This window comes from Thalassophryne amazonica, chromosome 6, assembly GCF_902500255.1.
Source record: "Thalassophryne amazonica chromosome 6, fThaAma1.1, whole genome shotgun sequence".
Classification (NCBI taxonomy): Eukaryota; Metazoa; Chordata; class Actinopteri; order Batrachoidiformes; family Batrachoididae; genus Thalassophryne; species Thalassophryne amazonica.
This window is the reverse complement of record NC_047108.1, coordinates 121,066,261-121,090,492: the sequence shown is the minus strand read 5'-3', so window position 1 is coordinate 121,090,492 and position 24,232 is coordinate 121,066,261. Positions and strand designations below refer to the sequence as shown.

Genomic DNA, 24,232 nt, shown 5'->3' with positions numbered 1-24,232 from the left:
GCACTTGGCTACAGTGGGAAGGAAAAACTCCCTTTTAACAGGAAGAAACCAAATCAGAAAGTTGAAAACATGAGATGGCAATTATTTCACGCAATATTTAAGAATTGAACATAAGAAATTACAGCTAGAAGCCAAAGGTTAAATGGCTTCCTAAGACAAGCACCGCCCCCTTTGTATTTCAAGAATTAATTAAGCAGTTATTATTATTGAAATAATTAGACTTCTTGGGTGAGTTTTACTTTGATATTTGTGAATGTCTTCTGTCACACTGGACAGAGATTCTTTGTCACTTAAATATTTGTGACGCTATCTCGGTGATATGCATAATTCTGTAATTTAAAAATTGGTGATATTCCCACACCAACATCGAACAAACTGTATGAAATGTTCAGAATGAAATGTTTCGCTTGGAGACCCTGACGTTCATCGACCCGGTGCTTATCCTTAGGTACTGTAGCATGAAGCAGATGAGAGCCTATGACTCACACTAGATGGGATGCCAGTTCATTGCAGTGTACTTCTCCAGCGACGGCTGGTACCCCTGTCCTTGAGCACAGACAGGGACACTGAAACACAGTATACATTGGTAGTCCAACTCCTATTCCACAGAACCACCTACTGGTTGGAAATATAGGGATTTTTCGAGGTATCATACTAATGAAGTGTTTGATGTTCTTTTTCGGCTTCTCCCTTTTTTCCCTTGGGGTTGCCACAGCAGAGCCAGTATGGATCTGCATGTTGATTTGGCACGTTTTACGCTGGATGCTCTCCCTGGTGCAATTCTACATGACATAAAGAATGGGCATGGGTGGACTTGAACCAGACATTTTCTGCTCTGGAAACAAGAGTGCACTAATCATTTGGCCACCATGCTGCCCACTCATGAAGTTATTGTGATGGTTCAATAATGGAACTGACTGGGTGTGATTATGGTCTGCTTCTGTGATCCTGATGGATAGCAGTCACTTTGTAATCATTTGTTTTTCGTTTTGCCTTGCCTTTTTTTGTTTATTTATTTATTAATTTATTTAAATTTATTAAAAATTTAAAATACATTGCAGTGTAACCAAAACCATATGGAACTCAGATCACCTCCAAAAAAATACAGATTTGACCTTTGATGTCAGCAATTTATGAGGTACCCCTGTTTAATTGCTTGTTAACACAAATAGCTAATCAGCCAATCACACGGCAGCAACTCAATACATTTAGGCATCTAGATGTAGTGAAGATGACTTGCTGAAGTATCAGAATGGGGACGAAAGGGGATTTAAGCAGTGGTAAGCACAGTTCCGCTAATCCGCTAATTATCGAAGATAATGTTTTCATTATCGAATTAGCTTTTCAGATAACTTGGAAAACCATCATCAGACCAATTATCTTCCAATAAATTTTGGTCCGATAATTTTTAAATCGCTAACATTTTTGCAGGTGAAGTAAATAAAGCTTTAACAGATAAAAACCTTTGTTAAATCTGATATCAAAAATTTTAGTGCTTACCTGTTTTGTAGCAGATAAACAGCTCTGTTCTCTGTAAACAGAGGAGAGCTGGTTTAGGGAGAAACCCTAAACCAGCTCTCCTCTGGGAGGCGAACTGGTCACAAGATCATTGCTCCTGACACCATATTAATTCACCGGCAATATCACCCAAGTCATCCAGAGGCATACAGTTTTAACTTATGGTTAAAATTTTAACCAAACTAATTTAGGACATGTTATTTAAATTAATGTCACTTCTGAAGTTTTATAACGTGAAAATATCAGCTATATGTTTTAGTTTTAAAGTACTGCAGTAATTTAGAAGGTTTTAGTGTGGACCACCCTGCTCAGAGTGCCGCTCTCATTGGACCGACATCTCTGCTGTTTTGGCATTGTGGGATAGCTCACGCCCACAGATTGAGCTCGCTGGACTACTTTCACCACCCTGCTCAGTGTGCCGCTCTCGTTGGAGCGACAACACACAGAATGCGTCTCTTCCCAGATAGATCTCGTTCAGTGCAACTTCTTGTTCTGACTTTAACACGAAGTTAACACCCAAGTCTCTCATCGCCAACTGTAAATGGTCATGAAAACATTCCAATCGTATCTTTCTGAACTCTTCTGCATCAAACTCCATCGTGTCAATGTTTACAATGCTTATAAACTTTTAAGTTTCTTAAATATTTATTATGGCCACTCTTAAAACTTCAGTTCTCTTTATAATTTTATTACCGGTAAATTTTAGAATTGATTCAGATGAGATATAATCATTATCTCACAGGAATATATCACAGTTATCTGGGAACTACTTTTTGTGAAGGAATTCATCAAGCACCTTGGCCACGGGCGCGTACTAACACAGAATCCCCAGAAACTGTGGAAAGTTGTTTGGCCAAAACGAGAGCGTCCACTTTTAGCTTGTCATAATTAAGCTAGTGGTGCTCCTGAGAGTGTGAGTGTGGACATTCTCTGCCGCCCATTGCATTATGGGTACAGTCATGGCAGGAGAAATGCATTTGAGACGCTCTGATCTGGCTCCACACGGACAACAGCATTAAACTCTTTGTATATTGTGCCTAAAACTCTTGTGAATATATTCTATGGGTTTATAGATGTTGTTACTTGTTATTGTGTTTGTTTTAAATGTCAGAAGAAGCTCAGGTTGCTTTTCCAATATTTTCCTGTTTGCTCTAGGGTCTCTACTGCCATCTACTGGCCAGTAGAGACTGTATTAACCCTAATTTGAGATATCCCATAAATTATAATTCTTTGGGTGCCTGAGAGTTGTTGCAGGCTCTTACTGCAGCTAAAGAAACAAAAGTATACATTTTGGTTGTATAATGTTCATTTACAATTGTCATTGTGGAGTTTGTTGTTTAAAAAAAACTGGTACGCAAAGGATTGTGGGTAAGGGGCTGAGCATCTGGGCGCCAGTAGATGGCAGTGTTCTATGCATTTTGACCCTGGTTACATCAGATGGTTTTCCAATCACAACTTGACTTAGTTGGCTTTTGCAAATGGCTTATTATAATTTTTTTTAAAACATATAAATAAAATGGCATATTTTACAAAAGCACATTTAAATACCAGCACACACGTCACCTCACATTAACATGTTGGTTTTTACATAGAATGAATGAGTCAACCAATCAGTGTTAGTGGAGGTTCATTTACCCATTATCCTTTTCACATCTGTCTGTGTTTGTTACAGAACTTCAGAATTAGTGCATTATTTAAAATTAAACGATATGTGTTATATTTTAACTTTGTACAAATGACAGAATTGACATTAAGATGCTGTCGTATACGACGGCTAAGACCAAGTTTTACTAAATTATAAATAACTTTTTAATGATATGAGATAGAAAATTACTTTTTTTTTGCTGAAAAGTTAACTCTGTGGATGTTTGAGCCAGCCATCAGCCATCTTTGTACTCCTCATAGAAGCTGTGTGATGACGTGTGCAATGTGAGTGTCCAGTCGGAATTGGTTCACCGTCACATGGTTTTCCAAAATCCAATCGTAGGGCAGATTCACCTCATGAGAAAAACCAAAGATCGTTTTCAGGAATGATATGTTACTAGTTGGCCCGTTTGAATAGCCCCCTGGGTGCTCCAATGAGTACATACTATTGGTCTCCAAATGCACCCTGCGCCATTGCGCACAGCGATCACTGAAAGCAGACTGCGCAGATGGAGAGCCTCTGATGACAATCTCACGTGCTCAAACAAAGAGTGTGTAACTATCAGGATTGCTCCACTAGTTTGCATGTGAATGTTACTGGATAACTCTGTTGCTTTTACCATGAAGGCAATAAAAAAAAACCACATAGATCATTTTGTATATATTGTTCAAAATGTGCATTTGTGTGTGTTTGAACCTTTTTGTTGTACAGTCTTTCACACAAGACCTCAAATTACCTTTATAAAGTGTCAAAACAGTTGTTTATTATAGTTTGCTGTATGTTTTGAATAAATGTGCGTGGAAAATTATTTTCCGCTTTACTTTTTCCTTCCTTATTTTTGATTGTAAACCTTTATTACACTTATAAAACTCAACAAAAGCATATATATTCTGAAAGCACAGGTTATCCTGAAAAAAACAGGCATAAAACTTGATTGTGGGATGCAGGAAAAGCTGTTAACAGCAATAATAAAACATTTATGCCAGGCGAGTGAACTGTCCAAAAAAATGCCCTTGGACATCAGAGGGTTAATGGAGTTATTTTATCCGTATTCATTTTATTTATAAATCACAAAACATAAGTCAGCACTGCTTTATTTTCCAAGACCTCCGTCTCACGGTGACACGGCTATTGAGTAGAGAGTTGAGCTTTGCTACTCCTCTCAACTGTTTCGCTGCTGCACCCTGTGTAGTAAACAGGAGCTTCCAGCAGGGGCGAGGATGCACAAAGACAGAAGTGCTGACTTATTGTTTGGGTCTGTGGCTGCCTTTGATGCTACCGGCAGCGACCGTTGTGTTAAAACTCAAAATCAGCTTGTTAGTAGTTGTAAGTGTACTGGAGACAATACTGAAAGTTATTGGTTAGCTGTAGCTTCCGATAATTTTTTGAGTGGTTTAAACGGTTTAAGCTTTATAAAAGATAACTTTTCAGTTAGCTGATTATCTGTTATCGAAGCTAACTTTTTGGTTAGCTGTGCCCACCACTGGATTTAAGTGACTATGAACGTGGAATGGTTGTTGGTGCCACATGGGCTGGTCTGAGTATTTCAGAAATTGCAGATCTCCTGGGATTTTCACGCACAACCTTCTCTAGGGTTTACAGAGAATGGTACGAAAAAGAGATGATATCCAGTGAGCGGCAGTTGTATGGATGAAAATGCCTTGTTGATGTCAGAGGTCAGAGGAGAATGGGCAGGCTAGTTGAATGGGTGTGATGCTATAATGTCTGTATGGACCAGCATCTCTGAGGAATGTTTCCAAAGCCTTGTTGAATCTATGCCACGAAGAATTAAGGCAGTTCTGAAGGCAAAAGGGGGTCCAACCCTGTACTAGCAAGGTGTACCTAATAAAGTGGATGGTGAGTGTATACATGTAAATTCAACAATTTGCATTTTATGGCTATACCTCAGCCTCTTATTTGGGACCCCCCCCATAATTTTCAATAATATGTCCTCCACAACTTCGTTTGTTTGATGGTTACTTGCGGCACTTTCAGTGAGGTTAAGGTCAAAAGTTGGGAAAAACATGTTTTTCAGTCATGACTGCGCTTATAACTGAGTGGTGGTGGAAGTTTTGCGACGCTTCCTGTTTGCTGTACTTTGGTTTTGCTTTGACTGAACTCCAGTTGATCTTGTGTTCGATCAGGCCTTGTGAACCTTAAACCCCTAATGGGACTCGCTGCATTCAGACCCTGACTAGTGCCATAACCCCGACAGAATATTACAGGCCCTTCAGTAACATCGATCTTATTCAACGTCTATGATATTGGTGACGACAACAACAACTCCATCACCTCAGGATGTGTGATACTGTGTTGTATCCTTTCTCCGATTGCGTGCATGTGGCTGAAGATGAGCACTCTTGCAGATGTGGGTGTATTTACTAACAAGCACACTGTATATTTTGTGCTTTACTGGCGCGTGTGGACTGTAGTGTACTTTAGGTTATTTTTTTGTTGGTGTATGCAGGATGCAGCCATACATTCACTGTAGTGTGTACTTTTGCAAGTGTTCTTGTGTATTGAGGGTGATATCGGCTTCCTGAGGCTGATCACCGCCCTCTTCCCAGCCGTCTTGTTTTGCCTGTCTCTCCGCCTGTGTGGAAGTTGTGTGGGCACCCTCTGGATTGCCTCACCGCCGAAGCATGCCGGACCCTGTTATCCAGCTATCCATCTGTGTTATTGATTTTTTTTTTCCCTCCCCCTTTGTAGAGTTTCATCTTTCCTCCACTTTTCTGTATAGGGAGGGAGAGAGGCAGAGTGAAAGGAGGCGAGAGCAAGGGGGCAGAGCAGAGATCTGAGAGCTAGTAGAAGGAGGGAGGTGGAGGGATGGAGGAGCGGAGCAGCAGTGAGGCTTCTGAGGGTACGGGTGTAAAAGGTTGGGGAGGGGGCGCTCTTCCTGGACTATGGATGAGCACACACAGAGAGAGAGAGAGAGAGAGAGAGAGAGAGAGAGAGAGAGAGAGAGAGAGAGAGAGAGAGAGACAGACAGACAGACAGACAGACAGACACTCTTAAAGTGTTGGAGCTTCTCTCTCTCTCTCTCTCTCTTTCGTTTCTGTACATCCTCATGGGAGCCTCCCCCTCTCCTCCTCCTCCTCCTTTTCCACTTCTTCCTCCTTCATCATGCTGCAAGGCGCCTCTGGTACACACGCTCCACTCGCCGCCACCGCACCCCCCTTCCTCTGCCCCTCGCTCTGTCCGCCTGCCTGCCGTCTCTCCTTCCCGGGGGGCCTGAGCGGTGCTGGCGGCGCAGCCGTGATTTGCAGGAGATTTGTCTAAGTGAGAAGCAATTAGTGTGCCTAAGCACCGTTAATATATGCATGCAGAAGCAGTCCCCCCCCACCCTCCTGCATCCCTGCACCCCTGTCGTTTTGGGGTGCCAGGCCATGGCACCGTTGGCGTTCTCTCTTCTCATCTTCTGTTTTTATCAGTAGCTGTTATCTTGCTGCGATTCCCCTTCGGATGACCCACTCCTTTCTGATTCTATTAGCAAGAAAATTAGTGACCAGGAGTCGTGCTGGTGTGTGTGTGTGTGTGTGTGTGTGTGTGTGTGTGTGTGTGTGTGTGTGTGTGTGTGTGTGTGTCCTTCAGCAGCTGTTGGTCTCCAGATATACAGTATGCAGCCGTTACCGTTTCTCTGCCCAGTCTGGAGGCTGCTTCAAAAGGTGACAGGGTCAAACGAGCTTGTGTGTGCTCATCGTTTGAGCTCGAGGGAGGTTGATGGAGGTGAATCTGTCCCTCGTCTCCCCCCCTACATGTTTCCATCGCAGATCACAAGGATGCTTATCGAGCATGGAAATTTGTTGAGTGGTAGCATAATGTCAGAGCAGCACCGCACAGCGGATAACACACACTCAAATGTGCACACGCACTCAGACATCACAAACACACGCACAAGAAAGTGGAACAGTGGTGGGTGGCAGGATTCCCTTTGAAACCTGCAGTGTAGAAAGGCTTGTTTGCGGGCGTGCATGCAAGATGAGGGACATTCTGCGTGGTGCAACTCCCCAACTACTTCAAATGAACTTTGCCCTTTTCTGCATGTTTATTCTTTTGTTCAGACGAAAACAAGATTAAGTCTGCTCATTTTTACGCCGCAGTGCTTGCCTTCCAAGTGGGAACCTACACGGACTGTGGGTGGTTTTGGAAAGAGGTGCTCATTAATTAAAGATAGGCTAATTACTGGCGCGTCTTAGCCCGGCTTTTGAGGCACTGATAAGAGGATAATCCTGGGGAGGGAGGCTGAGATCGAAGTGGTCCCTGGTAGAGTCAGCCGGAAAAAAAAAAATCCACCTCCTGTTTCATTTCTGTTGCTTTTAAAAAAGCAGGACTTGTAACCATAGATTATAGAATATTTAAGAAGCTACTGTACATCAGAAGCAGGAGGCCTACAAATACCTCAAATACATTAGCCACGGCTTATTAGGATGAGGATTTCTGAAGCTCATTTAAAGTTGCATCCATTGGTTTGGTGTTGTAATGTTGATACACTGTATTGATTCCTCTATGGACAATCTGCTGTCACTTTCCTCCGCTGCATGAAACTGGAAATTCAGTGTCAGTTCGGGTTTGTTGCTGTATTTGCTTAACTGTAGAAAAGGGAAATTGGAAGAAATTGCAACACATTAAAAACAGTTTGGTGTTTTCTTTGATTTGCTCTTTGATTGTTCCACACAGTACTAACTTTTCTTGCTGTTTCTTCACCCTGCATTAGGGTTAATAATGTCACTCACTCACTCATCTCCAACCATTTATCCTGGATTGGATCGCATCGCGGGGTCAACAGCTCCAGGAGGGGACCCCAAACTTCCCTTTTCTGGGCCACATTAACCACTTCTGACTGGGAGATCTCAAGGCGTTCTGAGGTCAGTGTGGAGATATAATCTCTCCACCTAGTCCTGGGTCCTCTCCAGGGTCTCCTTCCAGCTGAACATACAAGGAGGAGTCCTTACCAGATGCCCGAACCACCTCAGCTGGCTCCTCTCAATCTTGAAGGAGCAGCGGCTCTACTCTGAACTTACAAAATGACTGAGCTTCTCACCCTAACGCTAAGGGAGACACCAGCCACCCTTTTGAGGAAACCCATTTCAGTCGCTTGTACCCACTATCTAGTTCTTTCGGTCATGACCCAACCCTCATGACCACAGGTGAGAGTAGGAACGAAGATTGACCAGTAGATTGAGAGCTGCACCTTTTGGCTCAGCTCCCTTTTCATTACAACAGTACGGTAAAGCGCATCCAACACCATACCTGCTGCGGCGATTCTCCGAGTAATCTCAACCTCCATTGTCCCCTCACTCGTGAACAAGACCCCGAGGTACTTGAACTCCTTCACTTGGAGCAAGATCACATTCTCTACCCAGAGTAGGCAATCCATTGGTTTCCTGCTGAGAACTATGGCCTCAGATTTAGAGGTGCTGATTGTCATTAACTACGTTTACATGCAGCCAATAACCCTTTCATAACCGGAATATTAGCAATAACCCGGTTGCGCACGGCCATGTAAACACCCGCAAAAACCCGAATATGTTCATATTCCGGTTTTTAAAAACCCGAATAAGACCCCTGGTTACTCCTTTTCTAACCTGAATATCAGGTCATATAAACGCACATCGGGATATCCCCGTAGAAAGGAACATTATTTTGTGTTCTGCGCATGTCCTATCCGCAAGGAATCTTGGTCTTTTGAGTATGGCAACTACTTGTATGCGGCGCGCGCAACCCACCGGACACCACAGAAGCAGATGTAAACAACGCATTGTGTTCTGCGTCCTTATTAGGCGAGCTGGTCGCTGGCACCGGTCGGCATATCACCGCGATTGCTCTCATTGCCTCCGATGCGCTTACCGTGTCTGTGGGCTCAGTAAATGCCGCAGCAGGCCACTCACACCGCCCCCCTCTCTGCTGTGCGGACCTGCACCAAATCTGGCAACAGGTCCATAGACTGTGCTTGCTGCTTTGATGAGGAGGCAGCCCGCAGGAGAGAAAAGTGAGAAAAATGTTAATGCCTGTTTGAGAAAAGTGTGTAGTGAGGGGTTTTACATGAAGCAGGATTACACGAAGCAGGATTTGCACGAACGCCAGAACAAATCAAGCACCCGTGGAAGATGTGCGTCGCTGTTTAGATGGGGATATTCTAAATGATACCAATGACCATGTATACAGGAGTAACTCTGTCTGCTTAAGCATGTAAACGGGTTATTCCTAATGATTCAGAAACCGGAATATTGACCTTAACCTGAATATTAACGGCATGTAAACATAGTCACTGTTAATAATGTATTTGAGAATAATTCAGCTTGTTAGCTGTTAGCACACTAGAATGTAAATTGGCTGCTACTTACATGCTTGGTTTAATCAGTATTACTATATATGTTATGCTGTGTACTGAAAATACAGGAAAACCTTACAACTAATAGGATTAATAGCCTAAATGGCATCATTTTGACTGTGTTGAATGTTTGGTCTCCAAAGGACAAACAAGTTCAATGTCCATTGGATTCTATGACATATAACATAACGATGTATGAGAGATGGTGCAAATTATTCCTTTTTAGAAACCTATTTGCTTAACCAAAAATTTCCAACACTTTAAAAAAAAAAAAAAAAAAAAATCAAAACTGGAGCAAATTTAACTTTTGATTTGATTAGCTGTTGCTTTGAATCATAGTTGGATACCTTTAGCCTCAAGTTGGTGCGATTGGTATTAGCTTGCATGCTCATGTGACTACACTGTGTCCTCTCTGTAAGATGGTGCTTCAATCAAAGATCATTTGCTGTGAACACTTTTGCCCCTCTGGCCTGACTGGACATATTAACCAGACATAAAACATTGAATCGGGGAAAAAACTCATCATAAGATCCTGAACGTTGTGGCACTCTTGATGAAGCTCCATTAAATGTCTGTAAATGTCTGTATATCCTCACAAGAACTTGGAATTTCCAAGTTCTACCTTCTAATTAAATGCCTTGATTAGTTCCTGTATAGTTTATCCATTAAACACTTCATCTAGCTAGAGAAATACACACACACACACACACACACACACACACACACACACACACACACACACACACACACACACACACACACACACACCACACACACACACACACACACACACACACACACACACACATATATATATATGCACACCTCACTCAACTTGTCTGAAAGGTAGCCCAAACCAACTATCATTCATGTGTCTCAAAACCATATTTTGTCATGGGGAGTTAGCCATTAGCGCTTGTTGGGCTGTTCCCATGTGCTGAGTCTTCACAGATCTATAATTCAGGGATGGCAGATGTCTCCATCCATTATTCATGAATGCCATTCCATGCTGGGCTAGCAAGCGAGCCAGCAGCAGAACCATTGCGTGGCGTGCCCACATAGTGGCTCTTCCACCTTTCCTGTAACTCAGTCCTGCAAGTAGGCCACAGCAATTTCTCCAGTGATGGATTATTCCAAGTGGCTTTGCAAGAGGAGAGACGACATCATAGAATCTGAAGTAGATGCTGCCTGTTGATAGTTTTCTGTTTACTTCCTGTAATTGGGGTAGTGGTGAAACTGAGGAATTGCAGTATTTAAACTCCTCATCACTCCATTATTTCTCACAGCACTGTGTGATACAGTGTGCTTCAAAGGATGTGGAGCGGTCAGCTTTAGTGTGCGTGGCGTCTATGCTGTAAATCACACCTGTATACCTGGAGGGTATCAGCAGTGTTGTGTGCTGATACCCTCAAAGAATGGGAGATAAAACATGCACATGCATGCAAGCGTGCACATACACACACACACACAGGCATCCAACATCACAAGCTGCCGCCAGCGCCAAGCCTGGCCGGCGCTGAACCGGCAACCTGATATCTCCTCCGGAGCCCTGTGGAGGGGGAGAGAGTGGGTGTGAGAGAGAGGATTTCATAAAGTCTGTCCCGCCGGTTGGCTGTAACCTGAGCTCCCAGTAGACAGCCACGGTGCCTTGCAGTCAGCCACGAAGAGTGCATGTTTTGAGTGTGAATGAGACAGAATGGGTGACATGTTGCCACATGTACGCCTTTGTGCATGTGTATATTATAAAATCACACGTACGCCAAAGCTAAGACTCTCCTTTCCATTTGGTCCCTTAAATTGCTCTAAAATTCCTTTCTGTGATTTGACCCTAGTGTGGCGCTATTGGCAAAGACACTGAGTATTTTTTCCGTGAAACTTGTAGTCAGATATTTGGTAGGTTGGTTCAAGTAACGTGTCCGTCAAACATCTTTAATGAGGTGTTACGGAAAGTTGACAGGACTAATGTTTTTGGAGAAATTAACAATGTTAGCTTACCAGTAAATAATGGACATTGTGCTGCAATGCACCATAGGATTTCGGGGTTGAAAATGTTATTATGGTTCATGTTATTTTAACAGCGTTGATATTGTTTTTAATTTATTCTGTTAGTTTAACAGAGTTGTTAATGTTATTGATTTATTGTGTTTTTGTAAATCAATTGATTTAGTCAGTTTAATTAAGTGTCATATTGTCGTTACTACAACTTCCGCCACTGTCTCTGTTTGTGGGTGTGTAAAAATTAAAAGCACTTGCTTGTAGCAGTCATCGTCTCTGTGCGTGTGTAAAAAGTAAAAGCACCTGCCTCCAGCAGAATGCATAAAAAAGAAAAAGCTGTGCATGCGTGCATGCAACTGGGGAGAGCTGACATTTGCCGTTTGGTATGCTTATGTATTTTGGGTCAAGGATGAATGCTGTGAAAAGGGAAAGTTGATAGCAGTTAATTTTAGCTAACCAGTTAAACAGTGGACATTGTGCTGCAATGCACCATGGGGGTTCAGGGTTTTAGGGTTTTAAATGTTGTTATTTTGGTTCATGTTAGTTTAACAGTGTTGTTATTGTTATTGATTTATTGTGTTTTTGTAGTTCAATTAGTTTAGTCAGCTTAGTTGTCATGTTGTGGCTACCATGAGAGAAAATAGTATTGCTTTGGATGTCTTCCGCCACTGTCTCTGTTTGTGGGTGTGTAAAAATTAAAAGCACCTGCTTGGGGAAGAATGCAGAAAAAATGAAAAGGTCGGCGTGCGTGCGACTGGGGACAGCTGACATTTGCCATTTGGTATGCTTATGTTTTTTTGGGTCAAGCATAAACTGTGCCAGAATGGAACATTGATAGCACTAGTATTTTTGGAGAAACTACGGATGTTAGCTAATGTTGCTAATTACATTCTGGACTACACACCATTCCAACAGGGAGCAGTAAATCATCATATATTAAAGCGTGCATGTGTGCGGGATTTTATTTAGGAAATTCAATGTAAGTACATAATATTATTGTAAATACGTTAAAAATGCATCAATGACACAAGAAAGTGAAAACAATTGCGTTGTGGTCAATTTAAAATCAAATGACAAAAGACAAGTAATAATAAAATATAGTAATAATAATGTTAATAATAATAAGACTAATGATAATGATAATAGTGTGTATATGGTAACAAGAACCTAAACAATTTATAAATACATTAAGACAGTAAATTAACATTAAAAATTACATAATTAACAGGAAATAAAAGGGTTGAGTTCCTCTTCTAAAAATATTGGTCTAAAGTTCTAAAATTGTGGACTGACGTGCCATTTCAACTCATTGTACAAACTTTGCTTAATTTTTTACCACCCTTGAAAAATGTCAGCTACCTGTGTACAGTGGGTAAAATAAGTGCTGAACATGTCACCATTTTCATAGTAAATATATTTTTAAAGGTGCAACTGACATTAAATTTTTACTGGATGTCAGTAACAACCAAGGTAATCCATACATGCAAAGAAACCAAAACAAATAAATACAGAAATTAAGTTATTTGCAATAAAATGGAATGACACAGGGAAAAAGTATTGAACACGCTTGCTGAAATTTATTGAACACTTCGTACAAAAGCCTTTTTTGGTAATGACAGCTTCAAGATGCCTCCTGTATAGAGAAACTAGTTACATGCATCAGGTGATTGGCTGGATCATTGTGGCAGCTTTATTTTCATTCTCTGAAACCAATTGAAAGTTTCCTTGGCTCTGTGTTTGGGATCACTGTCTTGCTGAAATGTCCACTGTCTTGCTGAAATGTATTCTGAAAAAACATTCCCACACCATGATGTTCCCACCTCCAAACTTCACTGTTAGTATGTATGATGTTTTTGTGGTTATGTGCAGTGCCACTTATGTTGTGTATTATGGCATCCAAAGAGTTCAATTTTGGTTTCATCTGACCAGACTATATTCTCCCAGTATTTCACAGGCTTGTCTAAATGTTGTGCAGCAAACTTTAAATGAGATTTTTCATACAGGTCATGGTGGTTGAGTGCATTACTTATTGTTTTCTTTGAAACAATTGTACCAGCTAAATCCAGGTATTTCTGAAGTGGTCCTTGGTTCTTGGACAACTGTTTAGATAGTTCTTTTCAGTCCTCTGTCAGAAATCTTGCAAAGAGCACCTGGTCGTAGATTATCGCCCCAACATTATTCACTGGAACATTCAGAAGTTTTGAAATCCTTCTGTCATCAGTGCCATCAGTATGTTTTGCAACAATGTGGTTGTGAAGCTCTTCAGAGAGCTCTTTGCTTTTACCCATCATGAGATGTTTCTTGTATGACACCTTTGTAACGAGACACCTTTTTATAGGCCATCAGTTGGGACTGACCCAGCTCATATTAATTTGCACTGATAAGGGGCAAGACTGCTTTTTAATTTCTGATATAACCCCAATTCCAATGAAGTTGGGACATTGTGTGAAATGTAAATAAAAACAGAATACAATGATTTGCAAATCCTCTTCAACCTATATTCAATTGAATACACCACATAGCCAAGATATTTAATGTTCAGACAGATAAACTTTATTGTTTTTGTGCAAATATTTGCTCATTTTGAAATGGATGCCTGCAACACGTTTCAAAAAAGCTGGGACTGTTGTTCACAAAGTGGTGATGCTCGCTCCATCTTTGCTTGTGAATGGCTGAGCCTTTTGGGGATGCTCCTTTTATACCAAATCATGACACTCACAATTAGTGTCCTCAGTTCCCAAATGCTTCTTGAATGTTGTTCGAAGGAAAGGTGATGTAACACAGTGGTAAACATACCACTGTCCCAGCTTTTTTGAAATGTGTTGCAGGCATCCATTTCAAAATGATCAAATATTTGCACAAAAACAATAAAGTTCATCAGTTTGAACATTAAATATCTTGTCTTTGTGGTGTATTCAATTGAATATAGGTTGAAGAGGATTTGCAAATCATTGTAATCTGTTTTTATTTACATTTTATACAACATCCCAACTTCATTGGAATTGGGGTTGTACATTTCAGCTGGTGTCTTTCCATGCCTTTTTGCACCTATGTTTCTTCAGGTGTTCAATACCCTTTTCCTATGACATTTCATATTATCACACATAGGCTAACTTAATTTATGGTTTGATGTTTTGTATGTGTGGATTACTTTGGTTATTACTAACATTTGGTGAAAATTTCATATATATATTTCATATATTTACTGAGAAAAATAGTGACATGATCAATACTGATTTTACTTGCTGTGTGTCTGTATGCATGTATGTATGTGTGTGTGTGTGTGTATATATATATATATATATATATATATATATATATATATATATATATAGCTCGGTTTGTCCTTCCTCAAAGTAAAATTGATACAGGTGGTGACATTACTAGACCTTTTTCACTGCGTTAACTGGGTTTTCTTGCATTTTACTGACTGTAGTTTGCCAACTTGAATCTCATCCAGACTGCTTGTGATGTCACTGAACAGAATGCTGCCGTCAGCTGCCATATTGCTGGCTGTTTCTGCCAGGGTGCTGCCCTTTTACACATGTGAGGCCTGTGTGTGGTTTGGGAGCCTGGATGGTGGAAAAGCAGGGGGGCCCGGGGCCGGGGGTGCTGAAATTGTGGTTGTCTCTTGGTTAACAGGAGGGACAGACACCACAGCAGAGCCAAGATGCTGCCTGGGATATTGACAGGTTGGAACCTGAGGGCTCCTTCAGGATAGGAAGACACTGCCAGAGGCTTGGTTTCCACCACCGCCTGCCTGCCTCGGAGGAAGGGAGGGGAAAAAGAGGAAGGAAGGGATGAAGAGCAGAGTAGGAGGGAACGATGGAACGAGTAGCCAAATGTAAGAAATTAGAGTTTATTTCTCAAAAGTAGATCATGGAAGGAACATGAAATGAGAGATGCAAAAATAAATGATTCTGAAAATTGTAGTGTTTTCCAAGTGAAAATGTGCAATTAGTAGCCATTAGCTGCGGATGTTTTATAGCTCCACTGTGCTGCTTTCACTCAACAAAGAGCGCAGTATATGGTCCATGTGGTTAAGGGTCATTTGCCATGGTAACGGTAGGCCGGGTCAGAAGGTGATTGGCTTAGCTGAGGAGGGTGCTAGCGGCTGTTTGTTGATTCTCTGATAGAGGTGACCTACTCCTGACCTCCACACAAATCGATACTGCCTCCTTAAACTTTCATTTGTCCTTGTTGGCTCGCACTCACCCTCAAATGGGAGCAATTAGACCAGAGATTTTTGAATCTGCAAACATATTGTTCACCCAAATTGCATTTGAATAAGTAGATTTTCAGGTTTTTAGTTTTAGAGCTGAAGAAAGGAGTTGTATTCATGGTTCATATATGTGTGTTGTTGTTGTTGTTTTTTAATCACAAACATGTCAGTTATTGTGCAGTGAGGAGACACTCAGCTGCACACACAGCTGCAGAATGAGCGATGTACAGTAAAAACACATAAAACATACCTCATACTGATAAGCAGTCCTTTGGTGAACTTGATTTGGTCTGAAATTATTAAAAAGATGACAAAATAATCCTCAGTTATTTTTAAATTTATTTATTGTAAGTGATTCGTTTGGGGCATTTATTCTGCATGAATTCCAATATTTTTGGGGGGTTTTATCTGCTAAATTGTAAGATATATTTATTTATTTATTGCTAGCTTTCCCTTTAAACTTATTTTTTATGTTTTAGATTTTAAAAATGTCATACAGGAAAATTTGATGTGTATTTAAAAGTAATATTTTATAAATTTTTGTACAGTGAATGATTATTCAACATAAAAAAATTGCAAGCTGCCATAATCATGAAACCATCATCCTTTGCATCTTCAGGCAAACTTTCTACCTGGATATGATGAAGCCTGCCACAATAATTATTTTATATGATAAGATATTGCATCAGAAATACTCATCACACTCACTCATCTTCAACCACTTATCTAGGACCTGGTTGCAGGGGCAACAGCTCCAGGGGACCCCAGACTTCCCTTACCCTGGCCACATTAACCACCTTTGACTGGGGAATGCCGAGGCATTCCCAGGCCAGTGTGGAGATACAAACTCTCCACCTAGTCTTGGGTCGTCCCCGGGGTCTGCTCCCAGCTGGGCGTGCCTGGAACACCTCCCTAGGAAGGTCTCAGAAATAATTGTGATAAAAAATATTATTGTCACATCATCATCATGTCATTAATAATGTAAATACACCCTTTCAATCAGCAATGAGCTATTAATTCTTATGTATGGTCAGATTTTGTAATTTGAAACCAAAAATATTGCAATATCCAAAATCAATAAAACAAACTAGTGCGTTGCCATGGGCTCTAGAATGGGTAGTGTTTATAAAATAGGTAGCTGACATTTTTCAAGGGTGGTAATAAATTATGCAAAGTTTCTATCATGAGCTGGAATGGTGTGTAAGTCCAGAATGTTTTTAGAACCTTAGAGCTTAGACCTCAACAGTTTGTAGAAGAAGTTAACCCTTTTATTTCCTATTTATTTCTTTACTTTTTTTGTTACTTTACTGTCTTAATGTATTTAGAAATTGTTTAGGTTCTTGTTATCATATACACTGTTATTACTGTTATTATTTTTATTATTATATTATTACTTCTTATTATTATTACTATTACTTCTTTGTCATTTGATTTTTAAATGGACCACAATGAAAACAAGTGTTTTCACTTTCTTGTGTCAGTCATGTATTTGTAATGTATTTACAGTTATGTATTTACATTGAACTTACTAAATAAAATCACGCACACATGCATACTTGTAATATATAGATGATTTACCGCCCCTGCTGGATTGGCATGTGAGTCCAGAATATAAAAATCAATGTCCATTGTTCAGTGTTGTTAGTTAATTTATGTACCTTCTGTAAAATATTAGTCCTGTCAACGTTCTTCTTTGACGGCTTTCATCCTTGATCCAAAATACATAAGCACACCAAATAGCAAATGTCAGCTTTCCACAGTTTGTGTGTGATATAAATTGCACGCACGCATGCACGCACACAGAGCTTTTTGTCTTTTCTGCATTCTGCTGTAAGCAGGTGCTTTTAATTTGACACACAAACAGACTGTGGTGGAAGACATCAACAGCACTACACTTTTTACTTATGGTACCTAAAACTGACACTTAACTCACTCATGGTAACAACAAGATGACCCTAAACTGACTAAACCAATTAAATGACAAAAACACAATAAATCAATAACACTAACAACACTGTTAAACTGACATGAACCAAAATAACAACATTTAAAACCCCCACACTTCCATGGTGCATTTCGACACACATCCATTGTTTACTGGTTAGCTAAAATTGTAATTTTCCCCAAATATTTGTCCTATCAACCTTCCGTTTTCACAGCGTTCATCCTTGACCCAAAATGCATATGCATACCAAACAGCAAATGTCAGCCCTCCCCGGTTTCTGCGTGATCTAATCCATTGCACGCATGCATACAGAGGCCACTTGGCAATTATAATATAGATAATAATAAATCCATGTAGCTAGCCAGTCTGCTCTGTGTCAGCCTGATCCCTTCAGATCTCAGAAGCTAAGCGGTGCAGCGTCTGGTTAGTACTTGGATGGGAGACCTCTTTGGAACACCAGTGGCTGTGTGTGTTTCTCAAGGTAAAACTGGAGTTACATTAGGAAGGGCATCCGGTGTAAAACTTGTGCCAAATACCTATGCGGATCAGACTGTATCAGCTGTGGCGACCCTGGACACTAACGGGACCAGCTGAACTGTCAACAACAATAATGCCATGTAGCTGAAACGATAAACAAAATGGGCTCTTGGACTCTGTTTAAAAAAAAAAACCCCACACACACATACATACTCACACAACATATCAAAGGGGCTTTAAAAATGTCGACACACTAGTGTAATTGCTGGTCTCTGTTTTAACTTAATCCCAAAAGTTACCACACTGGAAATTTGGAGTGTGGCTATCAAGAAGGGCCTTTTTTGTCACTGTACATACATACAACAAATTTGTCCTCTGCATTTATTTATCACGGTGGCATTATGGTAGCTTAGCGGTTAGCACAGTTGCCTCACGGCAAGAAGGTCATGGGATCGATTCCCACCTGTGGCCTTTCTGTGTGGAGTTTGAATGTTCTCCCCGTGTTTGTGTGGATTTCCTCCAGGTGCTCTGGTTTACTCCCACATTTAAAGACATGCTGGTTAGGTGAAGTGGAAACTTTATAATTGTCCAGGTGTCCCTTGCAAAAGAGATCTTGATGTCAAATGGGACTAACCTGGTTAAATAAAGGTTAAATTAAATTAACCTATCCTAAGTTAAGTAAAGTAACATTGAATCGGTGTGTAACTTTGCAAAAACAATGTCGGACTCTGTAGTTTTCTCTGGGCCCCTCCCCAATTGGACCGGGAGTGACATGTTTAGCCGCATGTTCTCCTTGATTGCTGGCTGTCTGAGTGGTGTCCAAAAATGAGGTGGGCTTCATAGATAATTGGCAAAGCTTCTGGGGAAAACCTGGTCTTGTTAGGAGAGACGGCATCCATCCGACTTTGGATGGAGCAGCTCTCATTTCTAGAAATCTGGCCAATTTTCTAAATCCTCCAAACCGTGACTATCCAGGGTTGGGACCAGGAAGCAGAGTTGTAGTCTTACACACCTCTCTGCAGCTTCTCTCCCCCCTGCCATCCCCTCATTACCCCATCCCCGTAGAGACGGTGCCTGCTCCCAGACCACCAATAACCAGCAAAAATCTATTTAAGCATAAAAGTTCAAAAAGAAAAAATAATATAGCACCTTCAACTGCACCACAGACTAAACAGTTAATGTGGTCTATTAAACATTAGGTCTCTCTCTTCTAAGTCCCTGTTAGTAAATGATATAATAATTGATTAACATATTGATTTATTCTGCCTTACAGAAACCTGGTTACAGCAGGATGAATATGTTAGTTTAAACGAGTCAACACCCCCGAGTCACACTAACTGCCAGAACGCTCGTAGCACGGGCCGAGGCGGAGGATTAGCAGCAATCTTCCACTCCAGCTTATTAATTAATCAAAAACCCAGACAGAGCTTTAATTCATTTGAAAGCTTGACTCTTAGTCTTGTCCATCCAATTTGGAAGTCCCAAAAACCAGTTTTATTTTGTTGTTATCTATCGTCCTCCTGGTCGTTACTGTGAGTTTCTCTGTGAATTTTCAGACCTTTTGTCTGACTTAGTGCTTAGCTCAGATAAGATAATTATAGTGGGCGATTTTAACATCCCACACAGATGCTGAGAATGACAGCCTCAACACTGCATTTAATCTATTATTAGACTCATTGGCTTTGCTCAAATGTAATGAGTCCACCCACCACTTTAATCATATCTTAGATCTTGTTCTGACTTATGGTATGGAAATTGAAGACTTAACAGTATTCCCTGAAAACTCCCTTCTGTCTGATCATTTTTAATAACATTTACATTTACTCTGATGGACTACCCAGCAGTGGGGAATAAGTTTCATTACACTAGACGTCTTTCAGAAAGCACTGTAACTAGGTTTAAGGATATGTTTCCTTCTTTATGTTCCCTAATGCCATATACCAACACAGTGCAGAGTAGCTACCTAAACTCTGTAAGTGAGATAGAGTATCTCGTCAATAGTTTTTACATCCTCATTGAAGACAACTTTGGATGCTGTAGCTCCTCTGAAAAAGAGAGCTTTAAATCAGAAGTGCCTGACTCCATGGTATAACTCACAAACTCGCAGCTTAAAGCAGATAACCCGTAAGTTGGAGAGGAAATGGCGTCTCACTAATTTAGAAGATCTTCACTTAGCCTGGAAAAAGAGTCTGTTGCTCTATAAAAAAGCCCTCCATAAAGCTAGGACATCTTACTACTCATCACTAATTGAAGAAAATAAGAACAACCCCAGGTTTCTTTTCAGCACTGTAGCCAGGCTGACAAAGAGTCAGAGCTCTATTGAGCCGAGTATTCCTTTAACTTTAACTAGTAATGACTTCATGACTTTCTTTGCTAATAAAATTTTAACTATTAGAGAAAAAAATACTCATAACCATCCCAAAGACGTATCGTTATCTTTGGCTGCTTTCAGTGATGCCGGTATTTGGTTAGACTCTTTCTCTCAGATTGTTCTGTCTGAGTTATTTTCATTAGTTACTTCATCCAAACCATCAACATGTCTATTGGACCCCATTCCTACCAGGCTGCTCAAGGAAGCCCTACCATTATTTAATGCTTCGATCTTAAATATGATCAATCTGTCTTTATTAGTTGGCTATGTGTACCACAGGCTTTTAAGGTGGCAGTAATTAAACCATTACTTAAAAGCCATCACTTGACCCAGCTATCTTAGCTAATTATAGGCCAATCTCCAACCTTCCTTTTCTCTCAAAAATTCTTGAAAGGGTAGTTGTAAAACAGCTAACTGATCATCTGCAGAGGAATGGTCTATTGAAGAGTTCAGTCAGGTTTTAGAATTCAGCATAGTACAGAAACAGCATTAGTGAAGGTTACAAATGATCTTCTTATGGCCTCAGACAGTGGACTCATCTCTGTGCTTGTTCTGTTAGACCTCAGTGCTGCTTTTGATACTGTTGACCATAAAATTTTATTACAGAGATTAGAGCATGCCATAGGTATTAAAGGCACTGCGCTGCGGTGGTTTGAATCATATTTATCTAATAGATTACAATTTGTTCATGTAATGGGGAATCTTCTTCACAGACTAAGGTTAATTATGGAGTTCCACAAGGTTCTGTGCTAGGACCAATTTTATTCACTTTATACATGCTTCCCTTAGGCAGTATTATTAGACGGCATTGCTTAAATTTTCATTGTTACGCAGATGATACCCAGCTTTATCTATCCATGAAGCCAGAGGACACACACCAATTAGCTAAACTGCAGGATTGTCTTACAGACATAAGGACATGGATGACCTCTAATTTCCTGCTTTTAAACTCAGATAAAACTGAAGTTATTGTACTTGGCCCACAAATCTTAGAAACATGGTGTCTAACCAGATCCTTACTCTGGATGGCATTACCCTGACCTCTAGTAATACTGTGAGAAATCTTGGAGTCATTTTTGATCAGGATATGTCATTCAAAGCGCATATTAAACAAATATGTAAGACTGCTTTTTGCATTTACGCAATATCTCTAAAATTAGAAAGGTCTTGTCTCAGAGTGATGCTGAAAAACTAATTCATGCATTTATTTCTCTAGGCTGGACTATTGTAATTCATTATTATCAGGTTGTCCTAAAAGTTCCCTGAAAGCCTTCAGTTAATTCAAAATGCTGCAGCTAGAGTACTGACGGGGACTAGAAGGAGAGAGCATATCTCACCCATATTGGCCTCTCTTCATTGGCTTCCTGTTAATTCTAGAATAGAATTTAAAATTCTTCTTCTTACTTATAAGGTTTTGAATAATCAGGTCCCTTCTTATCTTAGGGACCTCATAGTACCATATCACCCAATAGAGCGCTTCGCTCTCAGACTGCAGGCTTACTTGTAGTTCCTAGGGTTTGTAAGAGTAGAATGGGAGGCAGAGCCTTCAGCTTTCAGGCTCTTCTCCTGTGGAACCAGCTCCCAATTCGGATCAAGGAGACAGACACCCTCTCTACTTTTAAGATTAGGCTTAAAACTTTCCTTTTTGCTAAAGCTTATAGTTAGGGCTGGATCAGGTAACCCTGAACCATCTCTTAGTTATGCTGCTATAGACTTAGACTGCTGGGGGGTTCCCATGATGCACTGAGTGTTTCTTTCTCTTTTTGCTCTGTATGCACCACTCTGCATTTAATCATTAGTGATTGATCTCTGCTCCCCTCCACAGCATGTCTTTTTTCCTGGTTCTCTCCCTCAGCCCCAACCAGTCCCAGCAGAAGACTGCCCCTCCCTGAGCCTGGTTCTGCTGGAGGTTTCTTCCTGTTAAAAGGGGGTTTTTCCTTCCCACTGTCGCCAAGTGCTCGCTCACAGGGGGTCGTTTTGACCTTTGGGGTTTTTACATAATTATTGTATGGCCTTGCCTTACAATATAAAGCGCCTTGGGGCAACTGTTTGTTGTGATTTGGCGCTATATAAATAAAATTGAATTGAATTGAAATTGAATTAAGTACAGTTAAACACACTCCAACCACTAGGAAGCAGTGGGCAGCCAGAGGGGACCAACTCAAGATGTAGAGATACTGCCTTGGGCAGGGATGGAGAAAAGACCAGACCCTAAATCTGTATGTTTTTGATTGTGGAAACTGAGTGCCTGGAGAAATCCCACAGAGACACGGGGATAACATGCAAACTCCACACAGAGAGGACAAGGCAAGAAGTAATCCCATACATTTTTGCTGTGAGGCATCAGTGCTAACCAATAAGCCACTGTGCCAAACAAGTCCATTTGGACTTATTTTTCAAAACTTTGTCACTGGAATTATGCAGTTGTTGGTAAAGTACCTAATTGCCTTAAGTAACATGTTATATTCACCTGGTTCACTGCCACTGTGAACCAGGTTGTTCATTCAGTTTAGACACTATGTCCAACTTGGATGATGCAGGGCTTTCAATAGAAGGCATCAGACATCAGAATTATGGCACCTATCGACACAACAAAAGTCAGACATGAGTGACTCCTACTTCCTCCCTAGCCTCCTTGCTGATCATGCAATATGAGGTGTCGTTGAACATCTCACACCTGTCGTCAAGACAACCAAATCCCGCACCTGCAAGTACTGCAGCCTTGAGAACAGGGCGGGCTGCGCTCGGTCTCATACCTGCTGTCGGTAACGTCATTGTGAATGTTTCATTCTGATTTCATTCAAAGCGTTGAGGTTGCCGTTTGCTTTGTTTTTCTTTTGTTAGTTTTGGTTTTGTTTCGTTCCCTCTTGCACTCTTGATTCGCAGGCTTTTCGAATCAAGAGTGACAGGAAAAGTGCAGGATCTTTCATCCACCTTTTCTCAACGATTTGCGACTTTTTATCTTTTCTTTCAGCTGTCGCCGTGTGCCATGTGACCGGGTCCTAAGGCTGCACGTTTACTTCCATTGCATATTGTGTAGCAGTAAATGCAGTATTCTTGTTCTGAAATCTTGTGATAATCCACTTTCATGTCAGGCCCCTGTGATAAAGTGGTGGCCTGCCCAGGGTGTACCCAGTCTCTCACCCAGTGACTGCTGGGAAAGGCTCCAACCCACCCATGACCCTTAACTGGAATAAACAGGTTTGGAAAATGAATGAAGAAATGACTAAACTTGAGTACTGATCTAATTGCATAAAAAAAAAAAAAAAAAGTGTTTTTAAATATGACAACAGTTGATATTTGCAGTACTAAGTTCACTGTGAACCAGCATGACCTTTTCTGCTATGAGGAGGCGACTCCAAGGTAAATTTCCAGTGACACTGTGATTTCAGATAATTCGTGTACTGTTTAGTTTTTTCTTTGCGGTGGGGGGAGACCCTCCAACGCAGGAAAGCGTTTGAGAAGCTCTTTCCTGTTTCTTTACCTCCTCTTCATCACACACGTTTTTCTGTCTCCTCTCCTCCTCAGTTTCACTTTACCCATGATTCCTGCCGTGGCCTGTGAGGTTATAGTGTTTCTCTTCAGCAGAGTTGTGTGGTTTCCTGTTTGATTTAATTTTATTTTTAAAGTCGAATGTATTTCTCCGTTCTGGGGTCACGATTTCCACCGGGAATCACCTCAGTGCAACGTGTTGTTTTATTGAGGAGCTGCACAGAAACATTAGTTTT

At 40.8% G+C, this 24,232-nt stretch overlaps 1 long non-coding RNA gene across 1 annotated transcript; it reads left to right on the top strand.

Annotated features, from left to right (window-relative positions):
* Positions 1-4,271: 4,271 nt before the first annotated feature.
* On the top strand, positions 4,272-23,740 carry LOC117511733. Its single transcript, XR_004561061.1, has 3 exons — positions 4,272-4,282; positions 10,824-10,828; positions 23,653-23,740. It is a non-coding gene; the product is annotated as an uncharacterized LOC117511733 (long non-coding RNA).
* The last annotated feature ends 492 nt before the right edge of the window (positions 23,741-24,232 follow it).